The sequence below is a fragment of the Arvicanthis niloticus genome, chromosome 2, assembly GCF_011762505.2.
Source record: "Arvicanthis niloticus isolate mArvNil1 chromosome 2, mArvNil1.pat.X, whole genome shotgun sequence".
Classification (NCBI taxonomy): domain Eukaryota; kingdom Metazoa; phylum Chordata; class Mammalia; order Rodentia; family Muridae; genus Arvicanthis; species Arvicanthis niloticus.
The window spans coordinates 89,792,222-89,807,871 of NC_047659.1; positions in this window are offsets into that span (position 1 = coordinate 89,792,222).

The following is a 15,650-nucleotide window of genomic DNA, read 5'->3' on the forward strand; positions in this document are numbered from 1 at the left end:
ACAACCATGAGCCACATGCCAAACTGAGGGATGAATTTTTTAGTGATTTATTTTCATTTTCTTGTATTTGTGTGTGTGTGTGTGTGTGTGTGTGTGTGTGTGTGTGTGTGTAGGTGCCCTCAGAGGCCACAAGAATCATTGGATGCCCCTGGAGCTAGAGTCACAGTTGGTTGTGAGACCCCTGACATGGGGGTGGGAGTGGGGGTGTGTGGGGGGTGTTAGGAACCGAACTTGGGTCCTGTGGAAGAGCAGCAAGTACAGAGCTATCTATCACTCCAATCCCAACACTTATTTTTTAGTGTCCTTGAAGGACCTACAAAAGGCACTAAGGTCGTTTAGGAACATAAAATGTGCTACGCATAACTTGGCTCATAAAATTGTCACCTTCGTTATATGGTTTCAGAGATGTGAAGTCCTGTCTGAAAGTTAAAAAGGACTCCTCAGGGAATCCCTCCACCCCCTTCCCATCCAGTCCAGATTCACCCTTCCCTTACACAGGCCTCTTCTCTCTCTGCTTAGCCTCTCACTCCATCCCAATACAGTCAGTTCCTCAGGCCCTGTGCTCAGAAGGGTTCTGAGCTTGGTTTAATTAACACCAGCTTAAGAACAGTCTTTAAAAAAACAAAACAAAAAAAAAAAAGGAGCAAACATTCTCCCTTGGCTCTGGGTCCCACAGGACAGGTAGTTGGCTCAGCTCGTAGGCCTGCTTAAGGCCTGATCTCCAGTCCTCTGGGCTATGGCTGCCGTTACCCTAGGATAGCTCCTGCCTGCCTCGTCTGTCAGTGCCAACCCACAGCTTCTGCTTCCCACATTCCTTCTTCTGCCTCTGCTGATGCTGGGGACTCAACCACAGAGCAGCCTGCTTCCAGTGGCTGTCAGGTGATGGGGAGGGTTATTTCTCACTCCTCAGCCCCTTAGGCCCGGCGGGAAGCCTTCAAAGGAGCTACTTCATCCTGGCTGCTCCCTTCACATCCTGGCTGAGCTTGCTGGTGTTTGTGCAACTTTCCCGTCAGCTCCTGGGAGAAGTTCAAAGAGTGTCAGTCTTCCCCTCCAGTTTCCTCTCCAGACAAGCAGCTTTCCCTGCTGGTCCCCTGCCCTGGTCTCTCGAGGAAACTACCCTTTCCTTTCCCCTCCCCCTCCCTCCAGCAAGTCCTGGAAGTATCCTGAGCGCAGAGGGGTCATCTGAAGCAGGTCTTTGGGAGGGAGAGAGGGCTTCTGGTCACTAACTTCACAGCACCCATAGCCACCGACCCTGGGGAAAGTTCGTGGATTGTTCGAGAGCTTGCTTCCCCAGGTTGCACTTCTTGGCCACCCACGCCATGAGAATTTGTCCCACGCGCTGCCTTTCTGAGGAAGTTTAACTACTGAGCCCATTCACAGGGAAGAACGTTTTGATCCTAGGCCTCTCAGAATGGGCATAGAACTGAGAATGTTGTCGTTTCTGGCTGTCAGTCAAGGCTATAACTCTCTGATGGGGAGAGTCTGGTTCTCCAAGGCATTAACTGGACTGAGTTCATTCTAACCAGCCCTAGAAAACCTACACAGTGCCCAAGGATACATGCTGGCTTAGTGAATGCTAACTGCCACCCCAGCCCTCCCTCCTCCCTCTCCTCCTCCACTAAAGAGGACCTGGGGACAGAAGGTCCTGCTGTTCTGTTCTCCCTCCCTGCATCCTTCTGGAGCAACTGCCTTCCATGCCTGCGGAGAAACAGAGCTCCAAGTTCACCCTTTCCAGAGAAGCCCACCCTCTCCGAGATGGATCTAAATAGATAGGCAGGCTGGAGACTAAGTGAACAGTGAGTCCACTCGGCCTAGAACACACCCTGATTTAGATTCCAAGAAGCAAAGGAGCTGGTTCTTAGAGAAGTCACAGGGTGAACCTTGTGGGCAAGACTCAGAAAACAGGAGAGTGTCCATGTGAACTTCAGAGAAAGGGGTTCTAGACTGTGGGGCAGAGGACAAATAAGTCAGCAAAAAGCCTTCCCGTGCCCCAAAAGGGAAGAGGAGGGAGGATGGGGGATTTCCATCATTAAAGATGAGGAGGATGCTGGGTAAAAGTTGAAGGGGAGCCAGATACTTAACATTGCTGCATCAGAGTGAGTTACCTCAAGTCTAATGATGAGAGAAGAAAGGGAATTAGATGGATTGTAGTCATTTTAGTCAGTTGTGTGACCCACCAGTGTCTCAGACTTTCCTCACAGAATTAGTTCCCGAGGACTTGGAAGTGCTTGTTGTAATGGCAGGGAGTGCTGAGAAGGAGATAAGCCTGTGCTCATATAACCGAAAGGCTACTGGAGCAAGCTAAATCCTGACTGACAAGTAGCAAAGGCTGAGAAGTGTTATAAGGAACCCCATACCTGTGGAGAGAAAATCATTCTGTAGCTCACGCTCATATGCAGAAAAGAGTGCCAGTTTGAATAAATGACTTTATTCTTTGAAAGGCAGCCATGTCTCTTCATTTGCTTGCTTGCTTTTTGAAACAAGGTCTTCTTCTGTCATTCTGTAGCCCAGGCTAGCCGAAGTTATAAATTCCTTTAGCCTTAGCCTCCTGCAAGTGTGCTGGGATTACAGGCAGGTATCTCCAAACCCAGCAGAAGCAAAGCACCTCAAAGAAATAGAAGCTTAGCCAGGCACAATTCCACCACTCTGGAGGCAGAAGCCAGCCTGGTCTACAGAGTAAGTTCCAGGACAGTCAAGGCTATACAGAGAAGCCTTGTCCTAGAATGGGATGGGGGTGGGGAACCTAGAAGCTTTTATAGGTAAACATTTTGGTTTTTGTTGTTGTTGTTGTTGTTGATCAGTGCTAGGAATTGAACCCAGGGTCTCATGCATCCTGTACCATGCTCTACCACAGAACGATGTCCCCTCCCCAACCAACATTTGAATTTCTTTTTTTTCTAAAGATTTATTTATTCTTCTTTTATGTATATGTTGTTTTATCTGCATGTATATCTGTATACCACATGTATGTCTGTCTAGTGTACCCAGAGGTCAGAAGAGGGTGTTGGATCTCCTCGAACTGGAGATACAGAGGCAGTTGTGAACCACTATGTGGATGCTGAGAATCATTCCCAGGTCCCCTGGAAAAGCAGCAAATGCTCTTAACCATCAAGCCATCTCTCTAACCCCCCATTTCAATGTTTTTATACAAAACACTTTAGAAGCATAAAACAGAAGTCATAAAAAAGTATGAGTGATTTGAGTATATTAAAAATGTTAGAACTCACATAGACGAGATTATAAAACAAACAACAATTTATAAATAACTTATAAGTGGACAATACAATACTAACACCCTGAGCTAAGGAGTTAGATACTTGTGGGCATGGTGGAAACAAAATATGTGGAATCTCAGCACTCGGGAGGCTGAGGTGGAAGGACTGCAAATTCAGGGCTATCCTGGGCTATATATAAAGACCCTGTCCCTCCCTGTCCCCAACAAAAGAAGAGCCAAATACGAAGAGATAATTAACAAAAGAAATGGTCCCAATTAAGTGTGCACATATGTCTCATTCATTTATAAAATAAGGAAGTATATAGTAAACAACAAAATGTCATCCTTTCCTTCAGCATGGGCAAAATAAAAATGTTTCAGGTCATAGTATTGCATTCCACTTCACATGCGAGGTAGGACTGTCACATACTGGACATAACAGAGAAAGGTGCCATGGAGGTAACAAAAGACAACCTGGGGACAGGCATCAGTGGCTCTTGAGAAACCCATACTACTGTGACCGGAGATAAAAGCTGTCTATAATCAAGCGGCTTTTCACAGTGCACAGGTGTTGAGGGACACTCCCCTCGGACCATGACGGCTATTATCATCTTAATCAAGGGCAACTGTGGTTACCCATAAGCCATCCTCAATTTCGGGCTTGTTAATTTGGGGGGTGTGGGAAAGAGAGATTAGATGCTCACCTGAGATTCCAGCTACCCCCTCCTCCAAGTTTCACATTGTTCTTCCCCAGCTTCCTGTGATCTTGGAGGCTGCTGGAGAATATAGAAAGTGGAAGGCTAGGGGGCCGAGCCATCTCTGTGGCTATGGGGAAGTCATCACCCATGCTGGGATGAGACTTTTTGATGACACAGCTGTTTGTGAGCACCCATCCTTCCTGTAAGTAATTCATGTTCCTGTGAGTGAACCCAATAAACTCATTGGTCCATCGGGCAGGACTTGGGTAGAGCTGTCAGGTTGGTCTGTCCTTGATTCCCTATCTGAGGTGAGTAGACATTTGTTCATTCTTCCCAGAAAAGCCCAACACAAAAAGTGTGCTGGGAAATGGCTGCCTGGCTAGCAGCTGTACTCCTCGGTTTTCCTGGAGGAAATGCTCTCCTATGGAACCAGCCCCGCTCCCTGATGTAAGGTGAGTGTGAGTGGCTCACATCCCTTCTAAGCTGAGAAGCCTGGTGTGCGGCCTCCACCCTGTGTTTTCCAGACTTAGTGGCTTTTAAAAGAACATGTTGATGGTGACCGCATAGTAAGCTAGGTGTGGCTTGAGTCCTTGAACAACCACAGGAAGGCCATAGGCCACAGTCATTAAACAGACATGAGGGAGGAATGAACTCTTGTGTGAAGATAGAAGCTTTATTAATTCTAACATTTAGTAGCCCTTAGAATTATTACCCAGACGTTGAGCTTAGGAGTATTTTCTAAAGAATTAATCAGAGGCTGGGCGTGGTGAAGTATGCTTTTAATCCCAGCATTCAGGAGATAAGACAAATCTCTCTCTCTCTCTTCCCCTACCTCTGTTCTAATAAATAAATAAATAAATTCCCAGGCCAATCAGAATTAAACAGTAAAACTCTGTCTCAAAAGAAAGAGAGAATGAATGAATGAACAAATGAATGAATTGCAATCTAGGAATTGGAGCCCAGATGGTAGGATGCTTGCCTAGCATGCACAAAGCATGCACAAATCTTCAGTATTTCCTAAACCATGTTGTATGGACATAAATTCTATAATCCCAGCATTCAGAAGAATCTAAAGTTCAAGGTAAATGTTGGATTCTTAGTGAGTTTGAAGCCAGTCTGGGCTATAGAGCCTACAAAAGAAGGGAAGGAGGGAAGGAGGGAAGAAAGAAAGGAAGAAAGAAAGGAGATGTAATCAGAAGCACAAATATTGATAAATCATAAGATCAATGAATAAAACCTAAATATCTGGGCTGGAGAAATGGCTCAGCCATTGAAGGCACTGGCTACTCTTCCTGAGGAAGAAGTTCTCTTCCCAGCACCCACATGGCAGCTCACAGCCATCTGTAACTCCAGTTCTAGGGAATATGAAATCTTCTTGCCTCCTCGGGCAACAGGCATGCACATTGTGATAGTCATACATGATAAATATCCACACACATAAAACATAAATACTTTAATTGATTGAAAAAGCTAAGCCGCTATAATTCCAGTGAAGTCTGCATAGGGTTCCCCAGCTGGGAAGCCGTCAGCTGAAGACAGAAAGTAAATGTATCAGATTGCACAGTAGTACAAAAATTAGGAAGAATGGCAACTGAAGAGAGGGAGAGAGTGGGAGAGAGAGGGAGAGGGAGAGGGAGAGAGAGAGAGAGAGGAAGAGGGACAGGGACAGGGAGAGGGACAGGGAGAGGGACAGGGAGGGAGGGAGGAGGGAGAGAGGGACAGGGACAGGGAGGGAAGGAGGGAGGGAGGGGAAGAGGGAGAGGGAGAGAGAGAGGGAGAGAAGGAGGGAGGGAGAGAGGGAGAGAGGGAGAGAGGGAGAGAGGGAGAGGGACAGGGAGGGAGGGAGAGAGGGACAGGGACAGGGACAGGGAGGGAGAGAGGGAGAGGGACAGGGAGAGGGATAGGGAGAGGGACAGGGAGGGAGGGAAAGAGGGAGGGAGGCAGAGAGAGAGAGAGAGAGAGAGAGAGAGAGAGAGAGAGAGAGAGAGAGAGATGGTTGGTAAAGTGTTTGCTTAGAAGGCACAAAGCCAGGAGTTGACAAACTGAATTGACAAACTGAATATGGAGACCTACACCTCTAATCTCAGAACTTTGGGAAATGGAGGCAGGAGGATCAAGTTCAAGATCATCCTTGACTAGAAGGTGATTTCAAGGTCAGCCTGGGCTGGAGACGGGGAGGGGAGGGGAGAGGAGACAAAGAAGAGAAATTGACCAGTAAGACTTGAGTTTAAGGAGTACAGACACTGACTGTTTGTACAAACATTTTGTAATAAAACATGTATATATTTTATTAATTTTAATCAGAGGGTAATGTGATTCTTCTTCCTTAAGAAACCTTTGATGCCTGACTAAACTAGCAAGGTTCCCTTATGCTTTTGCTTGCTTACTTACATGTGAGAAATAGGTCTTTCACCCTAGCCTTGAACCCCTATTCTTCTCACCTAAACCTTCCAAGTGACTGGGATTATGGCAGTTTACCACCATACCCAGACATCATTGCTTAAAACCACAGTTTCAAGTATGGACAGGAGACAAGCATAGTGGTTCATGTCCGTGATCCAGCATTTAGGTGTCTAAGGCAGAAAGATTGATAATTCCAGCCCAGTTTGGGCTATATAATAAGACTGTGTGAACAAACCAGGCATGATGGTGGTGCATCCCTTTAATCCCAGAACTCAGGAGGTAGAGCCAATGGATCTCTGTGGGTTTGATTAAGGCCAGCCTAGTCTATAAACCAAGTTCCAGGCCAGCTACAAAGACCCTAAAAGCACATGGGGAGAAATTGGAAAGCAGTGGACAAGCCACTGTCCTTTCGTTACTGTGTCAGTACTGGGCTAGAGCACACTGCATCCCAAAGGACACACATACAAATAAATGGTTATACTTTTCTTGACTACACATTGTTTGGCTAGAGGCTCTATTTTGCATAAATAACCATGGTGTCAGAGGTTACCCCATTTAGTGAGCACACTACTAGAAGATGAGGCCTTTTGAATCACACGAACAGGAAGACAGTACAGCATGGCCTATAATTACTCTCTGCCTTAGTTCAAAGGTGACAACCTCACTTCTGCTTAGATTTCATGGTTCACCTAGTTCAGGACTACAGTGTTGAGTGAGCACCATTGTCTCTGCCAGAATCACCATGACTTCTGCCATCCTGTTTACTCTGTCCTCTCTGTGGCTACATTTTCCTCTCTCCTTGTCTTTGCATAAGTGCACTAATGTAACTCTCTGAGACACCCTAGGCCAAAGAGAGCAATCCTGGCTGCTATGTTTTCCTCCTGTGTGCACACACACTGCTCATCGGCTGAGACTTTGCCTGCTAAGACCAGATACAGCATCAGAGTCCTTCCAAAGGGAACTGCCTGATTTCTCTGCATCATCACTGGAAGGAAACTCGCTTGCCATTCCTTGCCTGAGGAACTTCTCCAGACCTGAGGCCTTCTGGCTCCATCCATGTCTGTGGCCCCACTGTTTTCTGTGTGGGGATGCACAGAAGCCAGCAGGTGTCTGGTTCTTTCTGGTGTCTGCGTGGCTCATGAGTGGAACTCACCTGGGACTATAGTGTTGCCAGCATTCCTGGGCTCTGGTGTTTTCCCTCCAACTTCTACCACTTTAGTCAGAATCAGAACAATCATAGGAAACTTGACTTCCTTCACAGTGAACATGGGTCACTACTCACAAAGAGAAATAAAGGAATCTTTAGGGTACAAACAGAAAAACAACAAAACAAAACAGGTCCTTCTCACCCAGACCTGACACTAGACATTTCTAGATGCCTACACGGTTCAGCAGGTCATTCCTCTACACCAGGAAAGAGAACTTTCTTTCCCTCTCTTAGTAACAAACACACCAAACAAAAGACATCACTCATTACCTCATTATGTACACATGCACACATGCACACACACACATTCATATACATTCACACACATACACAGTCACATTCATACACACTCATAAATATTGACACACACATACATATATATATACATACATACATACATACATACATACACATTCACATATACACACAAAACAAAAACTTGTTTTTCTTTAAAAAAGGAAGGAAGGAAGAAAGAAAGAAAGAAAGAAAGAAAGAAAGAGAAAAAGAAAATATCACTTTCTTCAAGGGTTAAACAAAATGGGATCTCACTAGGAATATCCAGAAGGTTCTACCTCTTAGCCCTTAAAACTCTGCTCATCCTTTTATTTCTTACAAGCTTTATCTTTGGCCCCTGGGGTCTCCTGTAAGAGATACTTTAGAAAATAGAGAAGTTGTGGCCAGCTGCTGGCTTCCTAGTATTTTCCCCTCTAAGGCATTTCCCTAAACTCCTTTCAGCCCTCCCTTTATACAAAGTGAAGATTTGTTCTCTCTACACAGACAGTCAAGAAGTCCCCCTAGAAAGCAGTTTTCGCTACTGTAGCTGTTTGGAATTGGCTCCACAGACGTAAACAGGGTCATCTGGGGCCAGAGAGGGTGGCTGTTTCGTTTTAAAGCTCTGGTTAAGAGTGAAAACATGTGACTCCAGCTTGGCCAGAAACAAGGCAGCCTTTGTGTACAGGGCAGAGCCTGCAAGTGCGAGTGAGTAGCAGTCCTGGGGCTACACACAGGGGCAGCACACAGAAGGCTGGTTCAAAGGGTCTGCTGGGATACCACTAGGGGCAGGTTAACTCTTTGTTGGAAGATCCTAGGCTTTCTTGAGGAGCCAATCAGGCATTTGGTGGTGGTGGGGGTGGGGGTGGGGAGTAGTGGCAAGACAATGACAGAGAAACAGGGTAGGAGGGAGTGAATTTGCAAAGGGACACAGTATCCCTATACCCAGCTAAGAGGCAGCCCAAAGCCATAGAGCAATGTCTGGGGTGTTTAGAAGGATTAACCACAGTATGTCCTTGTCTTCACATCTAAACACTGCAGGCTGTCCCATTCCCAGCCATCCTCAGTTCACCCTCTGTTTCTGCATAGCTAGGGGACCTGGAGAAGACCTCAGGACAGACCTGGACACGCCACTTCCAGAGAATACTGTCAGTCCACTGACTCAGCCTACCCTGGCTGTACCCTCAGGCACTGGCAGCCATGTGCACTGGGCTTCACCAAGGTAGTAAGGACCCATGAGAACTTGGCAAGCATAGGTTCTACCTATGGCCCCCACACAAGGCAGGTGGCCCACCATCCTGTGCTGCTTTTAGCTGCTTACTGCTCCCATGGCTAGTGTGCCCTTCCCCCAGCTGCACCTCAGCCCAGGACCTGCTGCATGGGGCCTTACTAAAATGAGACTAATTTCCTGACCATCTACAGATGTGACGTCTATACTTTGGCACTAGGAAGAAAGAAAACGGCTCCATTTTGCTATGCAAAGCCAGGGTTCCTGGCTTACAAGAATTCAGAAGAGAAGATGGTGACATACACCCTGTAGTTCAGGTGTAACCACACCATCCGCACTCATGTGGTTACTCTCATCTTCAGTTTTCATTCCCTTCTTCTAGAGATTTCTGAGCTCCTGGTCAGAGTCAAGTTCTTCTCTAGGGGTTGGAGCCATGGTAGGAAATGAGACCAGTTATCACAAGTCCCATCAGGCTCCGCCAGGGCCCTTCTGTCTATCTAGGTATGTCCAGAGCCACTCACCCAATCATAGCTATTGGTGATCAAGAAAATGGTACCTAGCTGGGCACAGTGATGCACACTTTAATTCCAACATCCAGGAGGCAGAGGGAGGTAGATATCTGTGAGTTCAAAACCAGCTGGGTCTATATAGTGAGTTCTAGGACACCCAGAGCTAAATGAGACCTTGTCTTAAGCACTGCCCCCAAAGAGAATGGTGTCTGATGTTAAAGAGATGGCTTACTAGTTAGAGGTATGTGCTTCTCTTGCAGGTGACCCAGGTTCTGTTCCTAGCACCTCACAAAAACTCAAGTTCTAGGGGAGCTGATGCCCTCTTCTGGCTCCTGTAATACCAGGCACATACACGTATGCAGAATAAAAGAAATAAATCTGGAAAGGAGAGAAGGAGTGGGAGAGACAGAGAAAGGGGAGGGAGGGAAAGAGAGAGAGAGGAGGGAGGGAGGGAAAGAGAGACAGAGACATCACTCTTTTCTGCACTTTGGGAAAGAATCATTGAAATTTCATGTTTGGAATGGTCAGTTGTGGGACATTGACTGGGTCCTGGCCCTAGTGTCAGCAAAGAGACTCCCAGCTTCAACAGCTTTGATCTTACCAGACTCGGGGGCTGGAGGATTTTTCTGTTTAGAATAATGTCCATTTCCCTTGAGTATTTCATTGACATTTTCAGAGCCTCTGAAATTGGTGCCTGGGGCTCAGGGGCACTTGGTAAATGTGTGTTAGAAATGAGGTGACCACCAGGCATTGAACCCTCTCCACTTCAAAGTCAGAATCATGGGGCATAACCCTGGGCTCACTCGGGTGACAAACAAGAAACATGTATCAGGGACACGCAGACCTCCTGGCCTCTGCCTGTACCTGCTATGGTCTCCCACAGCCTCAGGCCATGTTTTCCAATACTTTCAAAGTCTGATTAGTTCCCAGACACTAATTTAGGATGAACCTTGAAACAACATGATCAGAACTTCCTTGCTGTGTTTATGGGAAGGCACCCCTCTTTAAGTTGGATAAAAGTGCTATAAAGACTGGCCACAAATGCCCTGTCTGGACTGGAGTCGTGGCTTCCAGAAGAACCAGCCCATTGTCATGGCTTTGGTCTCTGAGTGTGTGGACAGGAAGTGTGGGCCCCTGACATCAGGAATGCAGTCTGATAAACACAAGTCTCCAGTGATTGCACAATTCTTTTTCACGGTACACAGAGGGTAAGGCACATAGGATGCAGAAGCAATGTCTCTCAGTGTGGATAAAGGGAAGGATGAAATGAAGAAGGGTCCCTTGTGCTTCTAAGCCTCTGCGGTGCTTTTTAGGCTTATTGCTTTGCAATAAGACAGATTTTATTATGTGTAAACAAATCTCTGGGTATGGTGGTGAAGGACTTTAATCCCAGTACTCAGGAGGCAGTTTTCCAGGCCAGCCAGGGCTACACAGCAAGACCTGTTTCAAAACAACAACAACAACAGAACCGTGTGTGTTTGTGTGTGTGTGTGTGTGTGTGTGTGTGTGTGTGTGTGACAGAGAGACAGAGACAGACAGAGAGAGAGAAAGAGAGAGAGACAGAGAGAGACAGAGAGAGACAGAGAGAGACAGAGATCTCACTATATGATGTCTCAATTCTTTTGCCTCAGCCTCCCCAGTGCTGGGATTACAGGTTCCTACCAGCCCCAGCCAATTCCCTGAAATCTTATATACAAATCCTTGAGTTTAGACACACTCTGTGTCTTTTTCCTGGGGAGATGATCAATATTTTGTTTCAGTACAAACAAAAAAATTCAAGACTCCTCTACCCCCAAAGAAACCAATGGACAAAACAGTGGACAGATAAGCCTAGTCCTACCCACTGACAGATTAGGATGCCCAGGGCCAGAGAGGTCCTTCCCCCAAGTCACCAGTTAGTGATGGAGTCGTCTTACAAATCGAACCTCCTCAGTCCTGGCTGGGTGGCAATGTTCCACACCACCTGGACTTCTTGCAAGGTATGATCTTCAGGACAGGAACCACACCACAAGGCTTGTTTTGGATCAGTGCCCTGAGCTTAGGGTAGTTCCTTGTCTCTGTGGTCACCAGCTCATCAGTGGACCTCATCTTCTTAGGTACTGTTAATGTCACTCAAAGCAGGGTGGCATGGAGCCAGGCAAGTTTTACACGTCAGTGTCTGATAGGACATGGTTAACACGGTCTCTTCTCACCTCCCTGAGTGGCATTTCTAATTCTAGTTAGAATTTGGTTCCAAACAGTTTTCCAGTTAGGCAAAAAGTTCTCCCAGGAAGCGGGGGATTAAGGGAGAGTAGCTGGGTTTAGTGGTCCAAAGGAGTCTCATTTTACAAAGGATTCGGTGCCAAGACCTCCACTGAGGGGGGGAGAAATCACACAAAGTAAAAATTGTCCTTGAAAATCCTTTAAGATGCCCATGAAGTTCAGCAAGCAGACATGATCATGGCTCAGAAGAGCCAGCCAGTTCTTTCTCTGCCTCAGTTGAGCAGCAGAGGAAACCAGTGGCTAACATTTAGAACGCTGAAGCAGAAAGGCTTATCTCTGTATGATCAGACGCTGCAGTGATCTATCTGACCAGAAAGGGCCTGTTAATGCTCTATGTCATACACACACACACACACACACACACACACACACTCATGTAAATGCACACACATGTATACACACATGCATGCACACACACGTACACACATATACGTGCAAACACATGTGTGTACACACACACCTACACACTATACACATACATGAACACACACACATGTACACACACACACATGTAGTGGGATATCTTCCCACTACATTTGTATAAAGCTCTGCAATTGGGCTGTATGACAGGTAGGTGGAGTGAGGAATCAGAAGGAGAGGAAGAGAAGAAGGAAGAGGAGGAGCTAGGGGAGAGATGTAGGAGTGACGGAGAACCTTGCACGGATCCAGTGCAGTCCTGGGTAACGAATTATATCATAAGGTTAGATATTGGGTGACAACTCTAATTGTGTGGGCATCTTGTTAATTGAGCATTTCCAAATATATAAAGCCTTTGGATAATATTAAGCATTAGAGTCTCATTTCTACCGGGTACCGCGTGGACTGCTGGTATTGTTTGGGGTTCAGCCAAGCTTTGTAGAGATGGCTCTCCCAATCTCCCATGCTGTCGTCTCGTGGGTGGCAGGGCTCGTGCTTCTGCCCTCCTGAGCCACAGCAGCGAGAACATGCCGCCGCTTTTGGCCTCAGGCCGTGCCTAGTCGGGAACATGGCGGCCCCATAACAACAAGCCAGATTGGGCCCTGCCGATTTAAATGTTAACAGCAACACACACACATCACCATCTGCAAAAGGAACAATAGAGCTGTACTGTGTCGCTATGCACCAATACATCACTGTACAAACTTCCCACCACTCTATAAGCCCCTCCCCACTCCAACCGTTTTCAGCTAAACCACACCAATGACTTGATGCAAACTAAACAGGCCCTTCAACTAACCTCACCTTTACACCAGCACCTCAGTCTCATCCACCTTGGGTTGCTGATCTTGAATTCCTGACCCATAGAAACCATGCGCTCATAAGTGCCTATCATTTTAAGCCACTACATGTGAGGGTGATTGGTTATGCAGAACACACATGCAGAATGCTAACACCAGAGTAACCTGCAGTTTGAGGAACGCTCTGGTAGAAGAAGTTTTGTGGTAGAGGTGCTGAGACTGCAGTTGCTTTTATTTATTATTTTTTTTTAAGATGTGTTTATTTGTTTAGAGACAGGGTCTCACTATGTAGATCAGGCTGACTTTGAACTCACATTGATCTGCCTGTCTCTGCCTCCCTGGTGCTGGGATTGAAAGCATGCACCACCACATCCCATTATTTTACGTGTGTGTGTGTGTGTGTGTGTGTGTGTGTGTGTGTGTGTGGTGTCTGTCTGTCTGTCTGTCTGTGTAAGTGCATGCCTTGTATGTGGAGCTAGAAGAGAGAACTAGATCCCCTGGAACTGGAGGTGCAGGCAGTTGGGAGCCACCTGACATGGAGCTAGGAACTAAATTTTGATCCTCTGAAAGAATAGTTTTTAAATAATCCCCCTGACACAGGGTTTCCCTGTGTAGCTCTGCCTGCCCTAGAACTCTCTTTGTTTGCACTGTGCTCCCTCTAGACCGGCAGGTCATATTCAAAAGGGGGATGGAATGGGACAAGAGCGAGTCCTCAGGTTGGTACCAAAAGCAGGATCATGGCCAGACCACTGAGTGGTAGCTTGGGCAAGGGAGAGATGGCCTCCCCAACCCCTGCCCCTCACAGCAAGAGAGCTGGCCCCTAGGGTATGAGAGCAGGAGAGTTGGCCTTACCCCTGCTGGCTGTAGTATTGGGTGAGCTAGCCTGGGTTGTGCCGGAGAGCTTACCCTGGTGGTGTGGGCGCAGGAGAGCTGGCCAGCGAACCAACTCAGACACCATCCAGGGCTTTGAGTTGGCCCACCCCAACATCGAAGCCATCTATGAACTCCTTGAGCATGTGAAGGGGCTGGTCCTTCAGATCCAACGCTACAGGATCTCCACGACACAGGGCAACAGGATGTCCGAGAGGAGTCCCAGTATTGATAGTGTAGAGAAGCCAGAGGTCTCAAACCAGACCAATGACTCATTTAAATAAACATTTGCAAGCAAAGATGTATGGACAAAGGGGTATATATACTGTGACACACTACAGTTTCTATTATGAGATGTTTTTTATTGTTTGTTTTTTCTTTTAGTTGGGAGTTTGCAAGGGCAGAGGGAGGATATGAAAGAGCAGGAAGATGGCTGGGATAGGGGTGTGTGATATAAAACTCATAAAGAATCAATAAAAAAGTAGGGTCAAGTTAACTTGCCGGATAGAAAGTAAAGGACCAGGCACCATGGCACTCACAATATTCCTATCACCTGGGAGGCAGATGCAGGCAGATCTCTGAGAGTTCAAAAGCAACCTGATTTACAGGGTGAATTCGAGGCCAGCCAGGGCTCCATAGTGACAGCCTGTCTCAAATTAAATAAATAAATAAGGCATAGAATCCCAGAATTTGGGAGGCTGAGGCAGAGGATTACCATGAGTTTGAGACCAGCCAGGGCTATACTGAAAATTTTTGCCTCAAATGAACAAAAAAATAAACAAAACACAGTGTTTAAGTGTTTAGAAATGAAAACAGTACTGTCGCTAAGCACCTACTGATCCTCTGTGTACCTCATAGGACGCTTAATGGACACAACTACAACCAAGCAGATGACATGTAGAATAGCATCTGGATGGCACCGAGTCCTGCTTCCACTGCACTCCAGTAAAAATAAACCTCATTGTTCAAATATAGAGCAGTTAGAAGTGCCATGTTTTACAGAAGAGGCAGTTATTTGGCATTAAAAATAGACAAGTTTTGGCTTCCTCAAATAGCCGGGCATTAGCAATGTGATTTTCAAATGGAAACAGATAGAGTAAGACACTCACTCATATCCAGCCTGACTCAGCTATTTAAAAAGCCTACATAGGGTTTATGCAGTGTGGCACATGCCTTTAATCCCACCACTTGGGAGGCAGATCTCTGTGAGTTTGAGGCCAGCCTGGTCTACAGAGTAAGTCCAGGACAGCCAGAGCTACACAGAAAAACCCTGTCTCAAACAAACAAACAAACAAACAAACAAACAAACAAATTCACACTTAGATCTTTATACTTGGTACAGTACTCACTGAGCCATCCCCTTTCCCTCCACCCCTATCTTTGTGAACTGGGGATTGAACCTGGGACCTCAGGCCTGTTTGGAACATGCTCTATCATCAAATAACATTCTACAGTCCTTTCCTTTTTCCAACAGGGTCTTGAACTCTCTCTATAGCCCAGGCTAGCCTTGAATTCATTTGTGATCTTCCTGCCTCAGTCTCCCAAGCAGCTAGGCACATAGGCCTATGGTACCACGTTACCCTGGTAAAAGGAACCCAGGGGGATGGGTTGTTGTGTGTAGAAAGGCAGGAGGCTCATCTCCACCACAGAGGCTGCCATTGTTGGGTGCCAGAGGTGGCAGGGACTGTGGCACATTCCCTTCAATGCTTTGAGGCAGGCAGAGCCAGGGAGTAAGGGAAGGCTAAGGTTCTATTACTGTCAAGGTCATCCAG